Here is an 18,156-nt window from a genome sequence, read left to right on the forward strand (position 1 = left end):
TGCATAACCAATCAGACCGATAGCTCCACTACAACGACAGGGACATCTTTGAGACCAGCAGAGCTTTTGTTCGTGAGTGATGTCAGAAAACTTGCTACGTTTTATTCTACTAGAGATAGGTAAGCCAACAAGAGGGAAACACCTCGTCATGTCAGGTCAAACAGATGTCATACAAATTCTTACATAGTTTGATTTACTTATGTCCACAAACAGTGAGCTCACTAACATTTCCTGTCTGTTTTCAGATGTAGGCCACACTGATAATGTGGGACCTTACCATTGGTATTATGTAAATATTTACTGGGCAGCAGCCATGTTTTTCTCTTTAAGATGACGGTAGTGGTAATTTACCAATTCTGTCAGACTAATCTAGGAAATGATACAGGCCTTACTGTATTCATTTCTGCTAATTCCTGATTTATAATTCCTGTAAAACATTCAAGTTTAATCAGTAGGCCCTGTGTGTAATATCAACAGGTCAAATTACCGCATGTAAAGTGAAATGAGTTGCTTACACAAAGAGAAGTCATCTGCCCTCATACCAGTGTTTTATTGAACTGACATAGAATTAAACAGCAGTAATATGTCAAATCAAACAAAAAGACAAAACATTAAGCAGGGACTAGATTATAAATCATAGATTTCTCCTTTACTGGCTTTATCATAACTTAATTGATGTCTGCCTGTATTTCTTTACTCTTTCCCTTTTTATTGCAGAAGAAAAGTCTATATAATTCCAAACCATTTTAAGTAGAATCTTAGAAAAATTACACTTTAAAATTGCCATTTTCTGCAGTGTAGGAAATATCAATTGTTTCACTGTCACTAGATGTTAAAAATTGAACATTTATATGAGTATAATAAATCAACATAGTCAGCAGATCTTTCTTTTAACAATCTCTTTCTGTGCAATTTAAGTTTGTGAAGTAAACTATTTAATCTTTTCCAAAGTTACTTCCCTCTCAAAGAACATTTCCACCTTTTCATTAATCTCATGTGCAACATTAAACAGAAGATCATTATCAAACGCATGCAATTTCTTGATAAGGATACACATTATGGTTATTCTAGAGTTCAGTCATACTGGACCATGGGGTGATCACTCCAGGGAGGCAGGTTGGAGAGTTTCTGCTCGGTCGCTGTTTCTATGGGCCAGCCCCAGGCCCTAAAGAATCCAGTCAGGTTCATCTCCACAGAGTAAGAGAAAGTCTCAGCATACAAGTTCATCTTTCCTTCGTTGTCCTTGGGAAAGTTACTCATGTCATGGTAGGCGGCAAACACATTCTTAAAGGCATCCCAGCCAAACTTCTCTTGAAGCTACGAGAAAGAAGACAGGTAGAGAGAGAGAGATGTAACATACAGTTTTTATAGCTGCGACTCAGAGAGAAAGTTAGAAACAACGGTCTTCTTTTTCTCACGCAGTCATTTGCACGTCTGTTCCACTCACATCAGGCATTGTCTTAGGTGATAACTGTGGGTACAGGCATGAATGCACCAAGGGAGTATTAAGTATTTGCATTAATGTGACCTGGACAACATTCATCAACCACTGACTCAACTCCCTCCCGTCAGTGAAACATCATTGGCACTATTAGCCATTCATTTTACAGTTGGCTGATGGGCTATCGCACAAGTAAAAATAAATCGCGTTCCAGTAAGTAACTGTACAGCCCATACGTAGAATCATGAGTTAGGTTGTGTGGCACTATCATCCCTTGGTCAGGATTTGATTTTGAGGCTCTGTGGGTAATGGCTCAGTTCTGGTTGCCTATGAGAGGTGCAGGACTCTGACATTGACATCTTTATCATTGTATACAGCAATTATGTAGGTGAATGTTTGCATATAATGGGGAAGTGACTCGATCACGAGGAGTCACTCAGGATGCATTCTTTTTTTTTTACAACTTTATTTATCATTTTTCCATATTGAAAACATTGACATCATTAATTAAGCATTTCTTACAAAAGTTGTGAACCCGCCCCACCCACCACCCCATCCAGGTGGCTTCGCCACAAACACATCCACAAAAACACTCACGTATCAAACGTGCAAACAGAGCACCAAAAGAAGAAAACTAATATACATAAATACAAAAACAGACAGACAGAAAAGACTCAAACCAATCTATGTTGATCATTATGGTCATAACACCAACATTCTGGACCTCTGGCATAAGAAGAAAGACAAAAGTCCCAACAGTGAGAATATGGGCATCGAGAAGACTAGGACGGCAGTCAAAGAGAAAGAAAGAAAAATAAATACATTAATGAATAAAAACAAGGAGTCAGGCAAAAGGCAGGCTCTTGATATGAGTTATGAACTGTGACCAGGTTCTGTCATATTTATCCTCTAACCCGTGTACTGTATACTAATTTTTTCCAGAGCCAATCCCAACATCACCTCTCTAATCCAATGAATTTAGGCAGGAGGGTTCTTCCCCTTCCAGTTCAATAGTATCAGACGACGGGCATGCAACGATGCAAAGGCAATTGCATTTTTGTGGAGGCGGGCCAACTCTAGCTTACTCAGGATGCATTCTAATGTCAAATGTGAACCGATGTAATTAGGGAAGTCCACTTGTTATCAAAACACTTAATACGCATTTTAAAGTGAGGTATGTATTGGCATTACTGATCTGCTAAATTGCTTTTATTAGCACATCAATGGCAGGAAAAGACCTTTTCCTGAAAGAAGTGTAGACAGCAGCAGCTCAGTTGAATTTAAAGCTACAGATATTAAAACAGCTTATTTGAAACCGCTGTTTCAGATAGGGAATTCAGCTATTTGTTGGATATTTCAGCTGATATGTGATGCATATTCTGGGGAAATGTGAGTCTTAAATTAACTTGGCATTTCAAATGATTGGAGAACTGAATTGGACTTTCAACACTTGATGTAAATATGTATGTGCTTTGATCTGTGTTTTTTGTTAACATTTTTATTTTTCTATTTTGGCCAACTGGAAGGACCATGGCGTCATTATTATAAGCACTTTACTACTGTAAGTTAGAATTTCATGACTAGTCTGTTGTCCCGGTTTTCCTGTGTGATTAAACTGTAAATATTATATAAATTGGAGAGTGATTAAATTTGTTTTTAACATTTGTATGACAGGAAGGTGGTATTATCTACGCTGTAAACTACAATACTAACATGAAATGTATTAGCCTAGAACTCAGACTCACAAAGTATAGCTAACCTACAGAGCTCAGGGACGACCAACCGATAAGGTGAGGCCAATTTTAAACATTTTTTTGTCCTGATCCCCAAACGCAAATTTTTTCATCTACAGCTGTCTACAAGACTACTTCAGCTTTAACTTTACTTTTTTTTGCATTTGTACTGCAGTACTTCAGTAATAATTCAGGCTGAAGACCCCCGCACGTTTTCTATGCAGAATGTAATACACATGTTTTCTCTCACCTGCATGTAGGTCTCCAGGGCAGTCCAAACCTTCCAGTCGCTGAGCTTCCTGCCTTCCTGAACGTACTCTTTTACACGGCGCTCACGTTCTTTTAAGGTCATCGATGGATGAGCCTGTATTAAGGACATTTAAATAATCTTTTAAAAAGAAACAGATGTGCATGATGTGATCAAAGTTACAGGTAAATAAATAGAAACACTTGTCTCCAATATGTTGCAACACATATTGACACTTAGGATTTTTTAAGATAGGAGATATGTAATATTAAAGACTTCATCAATATGTTAAAGCGATGGCATTAAGTCATCCAAACACTGAACTAATTGACATTGTAACCAGGTGGTCTGAACACTCATTCTGGTACAGTGGAAATCGCTTATAGTGGTCACGGATATAGTAATCAACCGCTTGCATAGATCAAAAGGCTTGGGACAGAATCATTTCTACACAAATGCTGTTTAAATAATGTGTTCATAGTAATCAAGAAATCCGCTTATAATGTTAATTTTTGGCCATTTTATGAATGTAAACATGTGCAAAAATAATTTTAAAACTACGTGTAGCTATTTTATTTTTTACTCCCTTGATTCCTTTCTGCCCTATGCTTCTGCCTCGCTAGCTAACGTAACGAGTTGACACCGGGCAGCAAGCGCGCGAATCATGTGTAGCAGTCACAGTGCCGTGTGGATTAAGAGTTTTTCAAACTTTGACAAAACCAACATTCCTGTGGGGGATGTTTACGTATGTGGATATAAACCAGATCTTCATTTTCTTTCCACAAAGGAAAAAGAGACAGAAACTGCCTAATTTACGTTAACCTTCTACCCTCTTAAGAGCTTTTGGGAGTGAAAAATAAGCAACAGACACTTGCCATAAAAATTGGAAAACTCAAATGAACAAAGGACCTTTCTGTTGGAGATGTTGGAGACCTCACTATCTTATCTTCACCATGAATCGAATTGACATGTTAACACCCTCTCCCACCAGAGAAAGAGACCAGATGGCTACATACGAACTGAGAAGACTTCACTAAGACTCACTTTTAGTCGAATCTTAAAACTATATTAAATGTGTTTGATAACCGTATACAATCTCTTTCAGGTTTCCAGCTTGATCACAAGACGCATATAGAGACAATTTGTACGATTCTGGCTTAAATATTGACAAAGAACTGATCTTGGTGGAAAATGCCCAACCCGCCTGATGGAACCACATTGCCCCCTAGTGGTCTGCAGTGTTGATTAGTTGAACTTTTAAATCCCAGAGGACTCAGTAAAATGGACAAGATATATGCAACTATTAACTTCTAACGATGTCCCTTCGGTATCTATTTGGTATTTGTTTGGTATCCCCATTGTTAACACAGAAAATTAACATTGTGTGGTTCACTATTCATATGTCACGATTTCATAGATATCCATCTGAATTTTGAAAGTCATAATCATCAATTACGTTGTGTGTTATTTTGATGTCTTTATATTGCAAGTCTATGTTATATCTTTAATCTGCATATCTTAACAAGATGTGGTGTTTTCAGAATCACCGAGACAAATGTTCTATGAGACGGAGTAATGGAGAAATAAGCGTTTCTTTGTCTAATCCAGAAATCCCCATATAGCACAGATCACCTTACACAGACACCCAGGCAGACATGCACACAGTTCAAGCTTATCATTGGCTAAAAGAGTAGTGTAAGCTTACGTCATGCCCCGCCTCCGAGAGTCAAAACCCGGAGCCCGCGAAAAACACTCTCTCTCTCGTTCTCTCGTTTTCTGGCTCTCGCTTCAGGCGTCTTGTTTCTGGCTTCATGCCACTTGTTCCAGAAGAGTTCCAACCCAGAGTTTCAGAAGGAGATTTGAGCAGAGAACAGCTGCTCAGAGAGTTTTGGAGATAGTTTGAGCAGAAGAGAAGAGCTCACCAGAGTTTGGGAGTTTTCCCATAATCTCAGGAGAGAGCGGAAGGACGTGAGGATAACGATGCAGCGGACGACCGGAGGAAACCCTCCAGAACTCAGTGAGACCCCGGAGACGAGAAAGAAAGACCCGAACAAAGATAAGAACAGAATGAAGTTTCCTACCCAGAAAGCCAACTCCAAGCAACCTTTTATTAATCTTCTGTGAACTTAAGTTCACTTCATCAGAGAAGCAACGGACCCACTGACACTCAGAAGATTCGATCATCTAACCACAGCCCTCGGCACCATCGTTCCCGTTTCCCAGTGAAAGAAGCAACTGAGAAGTCCGCTAAAGTCAGCCACCACAACCAGGAAGGCCCAGAGAGCGGAAGAGAAATCCCCTCGGACCCCGCGTGCCCGCTGCCGTGTTCCGAGCTGACTAAGCAGAACTTCAGCACAGTAAGACCGACCCGTTTTCACCTTAAAGTGGGTTTGATGGATGTCTCGAGGCTTTCACAGAATGATACATTAATCCGAAATGTCAGTATTTAGCGTCAAATAGTCAGCCAACCTAAACTATTTGAATACATCCAGTATCTCCCCATTCCCCATATTTTATTTTCCATTCACTAAGTGTTTTATATAATCACCCATATTCAATGCATCTCCTGTTTGTTTTAAAGGTTCATGTTTTGGTCATATCATTTTAATAAACAGTTCATATATCTATATATATATATGTTATAATCACAGATTGTGTTGTATGCTTTCTTTACGTAATGTCTGTCCAACCAAACGAGAACTTCACGAAAGTAGCGAGATATGAGACTGATTATTAATTGATTATTAACTGATTATTAATTTAACATACCAGGATCGTAAGATTTTAATAGTTTCCTACCTGACTGTAACGTAAAGTTAAAATATAGGTAGGTGGTGCCCTAAATTCGAGGTTTAAGATAAATCCTTATATTTGATATATATAATTGCCCCGAGCACGCTACACATGGCTGGAAAAAGGAAGTTATTTTCTCTGAATGAAAAACGTAGTCTCCTCGAGGCGTATGACAAATTACCAAAAACGAGCCAACGAGATGCTGCGGCGAAGCTTGGCATTCCTCAGGTGCTTTTCCCGGGCGCCGTCGTTTTCTTTCTCCGTCGTTAGCATTCATGACTGTCTCTCGTTGCTTAATTAGACTACACAAGGTAGCCTGAGGAATGCCAAGCTTCGCCGCAGCATCTCGGCTTGCTGTCCGGTGTCAACTCGTTACGTTAGCTAGCGAGGCAGAAGCATAGGGCAGAAGCAGACGTCCAGAAAGGAATCAAGGGAGTAAAAAATAAAATAGCAAAATAAAATAATACAAATTCGGTTTTAGTAATCAACCGCTTATAGTGTTCAAATTGGCTCTGGACCAACGTGATCACTATAAGCGGTTTCCACTGTATTGAAATATCTATGTTCTTAGTTTTGCTGCTGCCACCTAGTGGTGTAACAGATAAAAGTTATAGTGCACAGACGAGTTTTTTCTAGATTGATAGAGAGGGACATAAGTGTGACAAGTTGAGCTTAGCAGCGTCAGCAGACAGCTGTTATTTGGTGATTAAAGTTAACCACTTGTTGAAAAGCATAACGTTAGCAAGGCTACGTAAGAATAATTTTTGACGGTTGAAGGAGAAGTCATCCGACCGCTACAGAGTTACTGACCCGTGAGTCATTACGGAAAGGATCAAAGGATTTCAAGTATTCTACTGCTTCATTTTAATGCCTGTCTCCTCTTGGAGCTTAGATTATAGATATACCTGCAGGATTGGTGAAACACACACCAGGTGGGTTACAACATCAATATCATTTTTGGCTTCATTCAGATATGCCTATGGTTGTGATGGTGAAAAATATGGAACATCTACAAAATTTTCCATACCCCCTGAAGCGCCTTTCAGACTTTCCATTCATCTGAACAGCTGAACGTGTGGTCCTCATATTTGAATCAATATCCTGTTACTTTTCTGACAGAAATATGACTATGGGCCATATGTAACTTGTGACAAATACAGCAGTGGTGGGTTATTTGGCTTTCCCACAGATCTTGTCATCAAATGAAAACATAATAGTCTAATCTAATCTTAACTTCCCTACTCTGCAATTTCCAAAAGTAGCTGCAAGCCCACTAAAACGGAATTTTCATAGTTTTATTGTATTTACCAAATCTGAGTCAAATTGTTTATGTGTATGTATTTAGCAGATGCTTTTTTCCAAAGAAAACCAGAAAACTATGCTTAATTGTTCAGTGATCTTAATTGTGCTGAACTGAGGTGGATCTGCTGCTCTGCTCTCTGTCTGACCATATTGGAAAACTTTTCGACCCCTCCCACAGACTTCTATTTTGTTTTACGTTAAAAAAAGGGGAAATTATTGAACTCATTATTATGAGTTTTTAATTCACAATGTATGAATGATAGTTGAAATGAATAAAGTGAAACATAACATTTTTCCTAATTTGATGGAATGAATAAATAAATAAATGACTCCACCTTTTCCCTGTTGAGTCCCAGCACCTCCTCGTGCACATACACTGACCACAGGTTACATGTGGCCTCTGTAGTGTGTGGTCGAAACTCCCAGCAACTTCTCTGTTGGTTGTGTCCCAGTTCATGAATTTCTCCCCAGATACTTTTGGTCTTGGCATCTTCTGGTCTGACCAGCTCTGATGCTATAGAAGAGTGCATCATGATGGGATAGCCTGAATGCATCCAACCTGGATAGAGAAAAAAAATAATGAATCCTGTTTTTGGCACTATAGAGAAACTCCACAACTTCTTTCCCACATGATCTATCCAGTTATATAAAAAAATGTCTTGGTCAGACCAAACCCAGACTTTTAAGACGCATGTAAATATGTTAGTCTGACCCAAGTTGTACAAAACTGATCTTCTGAAAGCCTGACTCACACCCAGATAATGTGGCTCAACTTGACTCAATTGGATTTAGGTGCTCTCTGCACATGCTCTAAAGTTCCATTTGGTTGCATCATTTTGTAAAAACAAATGACCAATACAACTGATCTCATTCACATATTTTTCCGTTTCTTTCAGACTGCAAAACACTGCCACCCGTTCTTTTCCCATCTATTGTCAAACTACTTTTAGATCAACTTCATAGAGAGCACCACAAAGCACTATTTTATTGATCTTCGTTTTCACCCTTCATTTGTCAGACTTCAGGAACATATCAGCCATGTCATCTGCAGAATTCTCTTCTGAAATTACTCTTGTGTGCTGTAACAGGAAGAGACAGGAGGAGGAGTGCAGAGAGGTGACTACGGAAGACTCCACCTCAAGGACTGATGTGGCAGTTGTTAAAGAGTAAAACTGTCAATGAGTTTGCAATGATGACAAAATGTATTAACCGAGAAAGTTAGGATATGTCCAGTGGAAGTAGGATGTAGAGGATTTGTTGCAAAGTCTGTTGTCTCATTGTTGAGGGAGCTGGGTGTAAGTGGACAGAATGTGAGGAAAATAGTGAAAGAACTGTCAGATGAAGCAGTAAAATCCAGTCAGTGGATTTGGATAAGAAGAAGCAATAGCAGCTGGGGGCCCAGCAGGGGGACTTAGGGTACTTAGCACTTAGGGTAAACAGACTCTTGGAAGAAGCAAAGAAGAAATTCAGGATATTTAAGTGGAGGGTTTGGCCCATGTGATCCTCTTGAAATCAGGCGGCCATTTTGGGTCAGTTGTATGGCTTAGTTTTTGCTGGCATTTTTGCTGATTATAGGACTGTTTAGGTGAGTTTGTCTGCTGAATCTGCTAGTGTGTCTTGTCCTGCCTCCACCTCTGGCACCCTCTTTACTTTCATTACCCCCTACCCGAACCAGGGTTTGAATCCCATTCCTACTTATCTTAAAGGGGAACTGCGGTATTTTTAACATTAAGCCTCTTTTATGAGTCGTCTGCAATGTTTTAGAACCCCCCTCACCGCTTTTTTGACTTTTACTGCTGTCTCCGGTATTTGCCTAATTTTGATTCATCTTAACCTGCTTCAGAATGGCAAGTCATGTGCATGTCCTAAAAGGTCCGTAAAAGCACCATAAACGTCCGTTTTCAAAATCATCAACTCACCGGAGTGGTTACTGGTGTGCACTGGTAATCCATATCAAATTTCGTTGCGAAAAGTTGCTTCTGTCGTGTTTTATTTGACATTTTGTAAATCCCATTGAGTTCTCTTGAAGACTGGATGTTCGTAGATATTACTCCGCCACCGGTGTGGAGTATAGCAAGTCAGATTTAACTGCTGATAGGAAGTTTATCCACGGCTGTGAGGTGGCTAAGAAAATAGTTCGAGCATGAACAAGCTCCCAAATAAAACACGACAGAAGCAACTTTTCGCAACGAAATTTGATTTGGATTACCAGTGCACACCAGTATCCACTTCGGTGAGTTGATGATTTTGAAAATGGACGTTTATGGTGCTTTTACGGACCTTTTAGGACATGCACATGACTTGCCATTCTGAAGCAGGTTGAGAAGAATCAAAATTAGGCAAATACCGGAGACAGCAGTAAAAGTCAAAAAAGCGGTGAGGGGGGTTCTAAAACATTGCAGACGACTCATAAAAGAGGCTTAATGTTGAAAATACCGCAGTTCCACTTTAACCTCTTTAATTTCTCCCCCTACCCGAACTTGGGTTTGCATCCCCACCCCGCTGTTACTGGTGTGCAGTTGGTGAAGAGGCTGAGGTAGCTTGTGGCTGTGGGAGAAAAATATAAAAATAAGATGGTGGTTGTGGTGTGAGGAGCAGTGATGGCTGGCATTAGGGGGGTGACTCTGGGACGCCAGTGGTCATTGTCTAGCCTCCTGGAGGTGTCGTGGGCCCAACTAGACGAAACACTGATGAAAGGAGGTTCCCACCTGATGATATGTTGGTCAGCACTGCTCACTGGTCTATATAGGCCTGTATAGGGAATTACTCACTGAGTCTGGTCCTTTTTATTTTTATTTTTTTCTTTAGCACAAGTTTCTTGTGTTTACCTTGAATCGAGGAATGTGAAAACTGTTTTAAAAAAAGACCAGATTCAATGAAATTATTGAGGTGGTTGAGAACCTTCTCAGTTGGACTATGTTGCATCAGTTCATGGTGGAGAATATGAGCCTTTATGCAGCTTTGTGATGCAGCAACAAAGCAACCTGAGAAGGGAGGCAGTTTGTGATCTGGGGATACAACTACAGACTGGTGGCAGATGTTCAAGAGACTTCCAAGCATACTGAACAATTCTACTCAGCACATGCAAACCTCCCTTGTTGGACATTTCAAAACACATGCAGCTAAAGATTCAATGCCCCTGAGTACAAGACTGAATGCCAAAGGAGAACTTTTATTTTTGCATATCAGTAGATGTGTCAGTTAACCAAACTTACCAGCAGAAATCTGCACATCAGCTACGATGCGTTCTTTGCGGCCAAATTTGTGCGGTATAGCAGCCAGATCTGCAACTCCCTTCATGATATCATTCCAGAGTTTTTCCACCTCTTGAGGACACTGAAGCTCACGAACAATATGTGATGGTACAGTGAGGATGATGTTGTCAAACTCTAACTCTGCCCATGGTGATGGAGCTGCTCTCAGCAAGGACCAGTTATCCGCTGTTGTCACGCCTAAAGCGAACCAAAGGGGGAGTGTTGTCATGAAAACAGAGTCTTTAAGCATTATTATTATTCAGCAAAAGCCCCATTGCTTGCAAGATAAGGGTACAACATGATCTCCCTGTGAAATATACACTCTGACAAAGATGTAATCATCTCTTTATATGATGAAACTTACTTTTGCAAGATGGCAGAACTGCTTCTGTAGATCAGTTAGTTATGAGGCTGGTTTTGAGGGTGTTTCTGAGAAACTGCATCTTTAGCAATGACGTTGAACACTTACTACAGTAGCTCATAGTAGCTCATGATACCAGCAGATTAAAACAGTCTGTTAAATGTCAATAAAATAAAAAGACTTGATTTTTCCTACATCAAATTCACACACACACACATACAGGTTTGTCTTATAAGCATAGATGCAGGTTCATCCTGTTTTGTAATCATAGCAACTAAAAGTTACTGGGTTGTTCACAAAACAGGGGGAATTGGAGGGTGGATGGAGGATGTTAGATCATGTACCCATCAACACATTTCTCCCACAAACAAACTGATCTGTTAATACAATCATAAAGTTGTTCATATCCTAATATATATTTTTTATGAGAAATTTGATTCTCTGCACAAACCCTTCGAAAGTGTGAGCAGACAGTGACAAACACTTACCAGACTTGTAGTAAGGGGCAGACACAGCCACCTGCACAATGACCTCTTCCTCGTCCACTTTGATATCACCTGGAGCCACCAGGTAAATGAGCCCCCCCCACAGGTTCCACACCTGCATCACCTCTGAGGTTATGGGGAACTGCTCACAAACAGAAGACGCTCTCTTCAACTCTTTATGTTTCAGTTTATCAGACTGACAGCCAATCTGGATCTGTGGAAGACAAAGACTATATGTTACAACTTATACTAACGCTGTATGACAGGCTTACTCATAAGTGTAGTGAGTAATGATGCAGGGATGAACTGAAACACTGATGTATAGTATGTGAGTTAGTATATTTTTAGTCAATATAAAACTAAAATATTTTCATTTAATTTCCTCATTTTAAAAGTTACCTCTGCACAATAATGATAATCCTTTAATGTCAGCACAAACTTTCTCTATTAAGGCAGCAAAAGTTTTCGTTGCATTTAATTTTGACATTTGCATTAAGGAAAGAACTTTTCTTTGCAGCATGGCAACTTACCCAAAACTTACAAGCCATTTTCTCCCTTTTTTATTGATAGAATACTTGACAAAATGGACTTGACATAGCAGCCTGACTGAGCTAAATGTTGACAGGATCACAATTATCATTTGAAATGATGTACTGTACCTTCCATCTCTTGTTAAGAAGCTTTGGAGGTATGATGATGTAGGTCTTCATGCCAGGGGGGAGGTACAGACCTGTACTGATCCACTCGTATTCTGTTGCACCAGTAGAGCCACAGACATTAAATTCATGCATGTAAAACAGGCAGAGGAAAGATTTGATTTTCTCATGATAATGTAATGCATTGCAACTTTTACACAACACACTATCCAGAGACATATTCTGAATTTTGTAATTCACTTATTTGTTCACATTGGTGTGAACTGACCTGTTGTCTGGGCATTAATCTTGATCCTTTGGTTGTAGACAACCGGCATTGATGGGTTATCTTTGATGAGGTAGGGCAGCAGGGCATCCTGGTTTAGGGACACATTGAAAACTTCGGATGCCACGCGGAGAAGCAGGTGGTCTTTGGGACTGTTCACAGGGTTCTGCTCACTCACCTTGAAATATAGAGCATATGAAGTTGCCGAGTTGATTGAATGCCAACAGTTTAAGACTGGATAAGTAATTTAAAAAAAAAAGGTGACAGGTGAAAACATGTGGTTCTCAGGAGGCCCAGTGGCCATCTTTCATTAGGAAGACTGCTGTTTTGATCCCTGATATACTCTCTTGAATGTAGAAAATGTAAAACTCTAACAGGGTATTTGGTACAGCAAAGACACGCATAAAACAGACTGAGTTTAGCTTTTGCAGCTTTTGCAGAACTTAACACTTTGGTGTTAGTTTGGTGACTCCTACTTCATCAAGTCAGGACAACTGCATTGTACCTGTAAGGTAAGTTTAATTTTCTCATATGGTTTAAATTAAACCATAGAAACACTAAGGCATCGTGGGAAGCTTCAATTCTTTTGTTCAGGTGTTCTCATGTCATCTCTTCAGACTACAATCCACTGTTAAAAAAAAAAAACTGTTTAAGTTTAAGTTATCAGTCATCACCAGATCAGCATATGGAATGGAGGGATGAAATATGTCACCAACATATTCTGCTAAACTACGTGTAAGACAGTGGAATAGTTTCAAAAACCATTCTGTATCTAATATCAGGATCAAGATCTTTACACAACACAAGAACCAATGACGTCCTTCAAGGGGACAAAAATCATTGATATGTGACCAAAATGAGGGCTAGGATTGGCCTTATAATAGCCTGGAATCTTTACTAGAATATTCATAAAGGAAAATCTTTCTTCCTCTGGTCTGTACGGTATCATACTGGTCAAAATCAGGTACTTCAAGGCAAACCCAGTCATAATCGCAAATGCAACAGAGTACTGTCCAGATGTTTTGCTGTGTAACTGCTGATGATTTCCCTCATCTTCCTAGAGGTTTCTTATCCATTGTTTTGGTTGTTTCCTTGACAAAGTTTCCTTAACATTTATACACATTCACTTCTCAACATTTAAGGACTCCACCCAACTCAACACGGAGAAATTTGTGGCAATAAAAAAGGATGCGTTTAACTATTCAGTCCTGCGTTCTCTGTACATTATGTCCACTTATGCAAACTAAATAAGCTACTATCACAGCTGGGTGTCTGACAGCTTAATGGACAGCATTTGTTGTAGATGAGTTTATATATTAAAATATTGTCATTATTAAAATTTTATTATAAATCTCAATATCTCAACTATTGCAAAGAAATACTTTTTTCAAGTATTGCCTTGAAATAACTTCTATCCCACATATGTGTCTTTTGTGTGTGACTCACAAAATTTAGAAGACTTACAATAAAAGAAACTTAATTTGCTAAACTTCATGTTGCCCACCTGTGGTATGCCCGACTTCTTCAAGATGTCAGTGAGAATGGACAGAACCTGTGTGTAGGCGAAGCTATCATAAGCCTTCATGTTCAAGTAGTTGCTACACTCTTTTCCCAGTCTTTTAAGGCGTTCCTCCTCTTCTTTGGTAAGTTCTTTGCCCTCAGTGACATGATGAGCGAAGCGACGCAGAAGATGGCGAAAGTGGAATAGTGTGGCTTGGCCCAGCTCAATAGGCTTGCAGGAATCTCTTTTAATTGTGTTCGGCAGCAAGCTCAAGCCCATTTTGTTCAGGATCTTGTTTCCTGAAACAGGAAATACAAAATTTGACATTGCATGTGTTGTGTCCCCAATGTTTACCATTTTTCTCTCCCTTTGCACAAACCCTTTGCCTTTTAAGTGTCCAGTGTACATTCATATCCAGCAGAGGTAGACATACACCATGCATTCCTATGTTATTGTATCAGAGAGGCTGCCTGATGGTTAATACTGGATCTCCAAATCTTGTGGTTCATTAACATACCTGAGAAGTCTTGCAATGGGTTTTGCCCAAAGTGTGTTGACGCCCAGTACCAGGCATGTCCTCCAACCAGTAGCCCTCCTCCCTCTGCCACAAAGTTTTGGATTTCCTCTACATGTTTGTCGCTGTATGCCTCACACACAAACACACTCAGGTCTTGCCTAAACTCTGTCTTCTCACACTTTAATCCTAAATTGGATAAAATCTTCATTCCTGGTACAAAACCAATGACCCCATTTCGGCCTTGGTCCAGCCAGTGAATTGCATTCTTCCAAAATGATGCCATTTTCTGTAATAAAAAAATAGTGGTTAATACTTTGGGGATATCATCAATTTTTACAAGGACAAAAAGTTTTTTTAGCACACCATTTATATAACCAACAAAATGTTGCTATAAGTTACAGTCTAGATAAAAGATGTCAAAAGTAACTACACATTAACCTACAAAAGATCAACAATTTATAACAATGTATTTTATAAGTGATAGAGGAATTTTCATCATTGCTTCCTTAAAATTATGAATATTTCTAACTCAAAATGCACCTCAAATCCCAGAAGAGTTTCATGCGTAACCACAATGACTCGCCCCCGCCCATAGTAGGATCCTGCCAAGAACACACATTGCTCCTCAGTGACACCAATGGGGAAGGCTAGAGGGCCGTGGACCAGAGAGTCAGAGGCTGCAAAATCTCCCTGCAGGTCAAACTCTGAAATCCCTTTGAGCAGGAACTCCAGGTCTTCCTTGAAATTTTTCCCAACACTATATTATGGGAAGAAGATAGAGGCAGAAACCCAAAGGGGAGACAAAGCATAAAGAATCATTTCAAAATAAACCCTTTTTCATGCACAGTATCAGTTTTAAGAAATAAGATTTTCAGCAAAGGCTTGTTTGGTTTCTTTGTAACTTCATAAGAAGAATAAATGTTGGCACTTGAATGTTACATTTTAACATTTATGTTACATTTTTAACCCCATATATGGATGTAACAACATTCATACATTATAATGGTTATACTTCTGTAGTGTTTTGTGTATTGGTAAGATTTACGGACAAGAGCAAGGTATAATTATCTGATTAAAAGAAAAATCTGAAAAATGGAATGAAAAAAAGCACATGCTTACTCTAAAGACATCCAGGTGGATGGGATGTCAGGGTAGATTGGCAGGTTTTCTGCAGCTGCATATTCGGCAGAGAAGTAGATCCCTGCCACCCCTGACACTTTATTTCCTGGAAACTTAAGGATTGTGTTTTCAGCAGGGTTATGTGCAGCCCAGTTCCATGCTTGTCCCCCTATCAGCACCCCTCCTCCTGCTTTCAGAAAAGCCACCAGCTCTCTTGGGTCTTCACCAACGGTGTAGGCAAACACCAACCTCTAGATTTTCACTAAAGGCCTCCACAACATGGATTTGGAAGGTGGATGTATTGAGATTATCATCAACTCCCTTTAGTTGGTTTTGCAGCCCCACATTGGGATTTCCAGATTCCCCTCTCAGCCAGGTTAGAGCATTCTCTACTAGATCAGGAAAGGCAAACAAGTAGGTCTCATGGCCCACAGCCACAATTCTTCCATTGCCGTATCGCGAAGCAGCCATCAGAACATGGCCATGGCTGTTCATTAATAAAGGAAAGGCATGCTCTCCATTCAACACCAGGTTACAGGGAACAGAGGTTCCCCGTAGGTCCAGCTCTCTTAGGCCTCTCATCAGAAACCTGTAATCCTCTTCATGGTGAGACTGGCTTGGTTGGTGAGACATGGTGAGAGGAATCAATGCTCTAAAGGTGGGATGAGAAGTTTAATGGATATTGGAAAGGTTCCTGGATGTAAATGGAGATTAAAGATGGATATGGAGGTATATTGTGTCAGTGAGGATGTCCTGTTGTTTGTAGAACAGAGAAAGTTGGCAAAGCTTAAAATAAAATATTTTATACATCTATACATCTATCTATTATACATCTTTAAAGTCACAACATTTTCAAAGTTTTGATTTTATCAAAGCAAAAAAGTTACTTTTACCTGAGTGTAAAGCCAGTCTTGGCACTGCAGTTTCCCAAATAGAGCTCTATCACAAAGAAGAAGAGAGGAGAAAGCACAGAAGCTGCAGAGGAAGTGAGGAGGCACTATTTAAAGGAAAAGAGAAAGACATGATGAGGAGGGACTACAGTCATCAGCCAATGAATAGGTTGCGAAAGATCAGACAAGCTGGATTCTACAAATAACTGTTCAGTAGAGCATGTTCACATCATACTTGGACACACCTCTGCACACCTGTCTAGGTGGAGTAACCATATAAGGCTCTATCTGGCTTACCAGCATGAGCATTTTGGAGGGCAGTGTCTACCTTAAGTACACTCCAGTTTATAACTAACTACCTGGCAGTTTGTTTATCTCTTTCAGGAGGAAAGAGATAAACAGGTTGGTGTCTTGCAGGAGGTCATCTACAGGTTATACACAGAACACAGTAATCCCTAGTAACAGAGAACGTAAATAAAACGTTTGACTTTGGTTCTCTAAAGGTTTGGTTATAACCAAACCAAAATCTACCACTTAAAAACGTTCCCTTTGGTTACAGTGAAACCCAAACGTTCCTTGGACGTTTAGGGAACCACCCATATGAAACGTTAGCCAGTAGTTACACTGCTACCAACCAGCAACGTTATGCTTAGTTGTTTTTCGTTTTTTTTCAGAACTTAAGGTGTAATTAAAAATTACACTTGGAAAAATGTCATTTTTGTAATTGTAATTTTTCATTAATTTCTTATAATGCATGAATTGCTCATTATTATTATTATTGAACCAAAAACAAAATATTAAAATACAAAATGTATGATATTTGTTTTAAATTCAGTGAAGGGACACAAACATAGGTCTACAAAGAATACAAAGTTATTTTGAGTATTTATGAATTTTATCTCTGAGTTATATTCATTTACCATTATTTTATACATTTTCCTTGAGCACACCTCCGCCCTTTTTGATGCTGCTGGGCTTCTGTAGCCCCTTCCCTCTGCCCTCACAGTCTCGTTGTGTTCTGCTGAGGGTAAGTTGTGTGAATAATACAACATTGACATCGTGTTATTTTCTTCGAAAATGTAGCCATTTATGATTTAAATATTTGTTGTACATTATTCTCTGTTACATACTTTATGTTACCAAGCTGTCTTGTGTTACTTTTTTTTTTACCGTTAATATAAGTTTTATGGATGTTTTTAGATTCGCGTTTTTGGCGCGAATGCACGACATAGTCGTACAATAGAAGTAAATGCTATAGTTTGGATTCAAATAAAGAGCATAAGCTTACTACAACAGCTCTGTACTTTAATGCAGAAAGCAATTTTGTGGACAGGGAACTGCCGCCCTGCCTGTAGGAAAACATTCACATAAGGCAGGGGTTTTCAAATTCATTGAATGTGAGCCTCCCCTTGGAGTAGGTAAAGATAACCAAGCCCCCCCCCCCCCCCCCCCCCCAGGTTCCTACAGTAAATGCATCTTTCTTTTGTGTTCCTAGAATGGTGTGTTTCAAAAACAACTGATAATACATGTATTTTTTTTAATTGTATTTCTTTTAACAAAGTAGCCTACATTCATAAAAAAAGGCTTATTCA

At 39.4% G+C, this 18,156-nt stretch overlaps 1 pseudogene; it reads right to left on the minus strand.

The window, feature by feature from the left end:
• Window positions 1-541: 541 nt before the first annotated feature.
• Window positions 542-16,634, minus strand: LOC142388915 (TRPM8 channel-associated factor homolog; annotated as a pseudogene).
• Between the last annotated feature and the right edge of the window lie 1,522 nt (window positions 16,635-18,156).

This window comes from Odontesthes bonariensis, chromosome 9 (assembly GCF_027942865.1).
Source record: "Odontesthes bonariensis isolate fOdoBon6 chromosome 9, fOdoBon6.hap1, whole genome shotgun sequence".
Lineage (NCBI taxonomy): Eukaryota > Metazoa > Chordata > Actinopteri > Atheriniformes > Atherinopsidae > Odontesthes > Odontesthes bonariensis.